We start from the raw sequence: 2,395 nt of genomic DNA on the forward strand, positions 1-2,395 counted from the left end.
AAAAAAAAAAAAAAAAAAAAAAAAAAAAAAAAACCAAACAAAAAAAAGAGCCAATTGTTTTGATGCAACAGGAGTGGCATGTCTGGGGATGATGACAGTGGACTCATTAGCTGTGTGCTTTTAGAGTTGGACTTTATGGCGCCAGCAGCCCTGGGCCTTTTCGAAAGATGAATCCATTGAGGCTAGAGGTGGTAGTGATCCCCACAGGACAACAGCTCCTACCTACCTGTCAGGGGAGGGAGACAGAGGCTGAGGCTAACCTCTCTCAGCCTTTGGCAACACTGCTCTCCATCTCTTCCATTTGGGCCTGCCCTGGATTCTCAGAAGACCTCGGTGGGGACAGTGATCCTCTTTGTAGACATTTCTTTCCCAATGTGTTCTCCTGGCTGTGTCGTTGCCCCTCTGGAGACTCAGTTTCCTGCCTTCCTGATGGGTGTGGTAGATACCACACGGCTGAGGACAACAGTTGGGTGCTCTTGACCTCCTCCCAACTTATGAGGGCACCAAGAAGGAAGAGGGCAGCTGTCACCAGAAGTCCTGTCTACCAGCTGGCTGTTGGCAAAGGCAGGGAAACTGAGGAACAGAAGTTGCCTCATCACACCTAGTGTGTTCTGGGTGGCAGAGTCCTCCTCCTCCAGCCCATAATAAGCACACTTCCCTGAGGGTCTCTAGGTGATGGGCAGGACAGCCCTGAGGAAAGGGAGGCTTTCCACTGCCCTTCCATCTCCAGAAAGCCTCTGTCCCTAGGTACAACTGAGAGCTTTGGTGTCAGTCCTGGTTTGGGAGCTGGTGCAGCAATGGCCCAGGGCCCTGATGGGTGTATGGTTGGGTGTATCAATGGGCTGAGTCATTGATCCTGTACTCACAGACCATGAGGGTGACCTGAGCTAGCCCCAGCAATATTTAAGACTGACCCTTTTCTAAGGGTCTCCAGGCTCTGCTGCTCTGAGAACTGTGGGTAGCGACAGAGTTAACCTCACCCCGGAGGCTCAGTTCCCCTCAGGCTCTCAGAGAGAGACACAGGAACCTCCCCTCCCCCCACCAACACTGAATGAGACTCACACTGTGGCTTAGCAAGCAGAGAGCAGTACCCACTGCGGGGGCCCAGTTTGGCCAGCCCTACATGAGACAGAGCGATGAGCTCAGCTTGTTTTCCCTCTGAGGCTCTTGGAGAACATCTGTGCTCGCTCTAATTGATATTGATGCCTGCTCACTGTTTGACATTTACAAAGTTCAAAGAGCCAAAAGAGGAGCAGGAAAGTCACTGAAAAAAAATCACCAGAGGAGAGCAACTGTTGATATTTGTCATATCTCTCCAGCCTTGCTCTCTGATGGTCAAACAGCTGTAGACTTGCATAGCTATGCACTGTGAAGAATCACGCCATCCTTCAAGATCTGGGTCTTGAAAGCCTTCTCTGTGCCAAGTACATGCCGGGTGATGGACAAGAAGAGCACAGTGCCTACTCTTGTGAAAGTCGCCACGCCAATGTGGCTCCTACCTGCCTCCTGACCAGTCTAAAGCTTCTGAAAGCCACTTGCGTTTCCGCAGCATGTGTATCGGTGGTCTAGAACTTCACTCGATAAACGCACTGTTTTATCCATTCCCTTTTACCATACATTCAAGCTGTTCCCCTCTGTTTTCATTACTGCAAATAGAGGCATCCCTGTCGCTGTGGGCTCAAACAGTAGGGCGACGATTCAATGTCCGTTTCAACCTCCTTCTGTGTGCTTTCTGGTATGCAGAGTCTGGAAGGAGAAAGATGGCATTTCCCAGACTCCTTTGCACCTAGGGGTGGGAGATCAATGAGGTTGTGCCTATTAAGATGCATTTGTGGAAACCTGGAGAGAGAGAGACAGAGACAGAGATAGACAGACAGACAGACAGACAGACAGACACACACACACACACACACACAGAGAGAGAGAGAGAGAGAGAGAGAGAGAGAGAGAGAGAGAGAGAGAGAGAGAAAGAGTCTAGGTTGGTCATATAAATCCCAGCAATCAGGATGCAGAATCAGGGCGATTGCCCCAAGTGTGAGTCCAGTCAGAGCTCATACTAAGACCCTGTCTCTCAGGAAACAAACAGGTGAGTGCTTGTGTGACATTTAAAGACAAAGGAATATGGAGGTGACCTCCTCAAACTTCACCTTTTCATAGCTGAGTCTCAGTGCCCATCAGCCGCTCCTGGGCTAAAAAATGGTTTGGGGTACCAGCAGTATCTCCAACCCCCAGATTAAAGCTAAGGTACACACATTCCTGAACATGACTCCTAAGCTTCTGGGTTGCCAACAGGGATGGATGATGGCTTCTCTAGACAGGCCAGCTTGGTGTGACACCTGAAAGTCAATCCTAAAGGCTCAGGCCCACTTCTCCAGGTCTTTCAATGATTTCGCAA

The sequence above is a fragment of the Mus caroli genome, chromosome 2, assembly GCF_900094665.2.
Source record: "Mus caroli chromosome 2, CAROLI_EIJ_v1.1, whole genome shotgun sequence".
Taxonomy (NCBI): domain Eukaryota; kingdom Metazoa; phylum Chordata; class Mammalia; order Rodentia; family Muridae; genus Mus; species Mus caroli.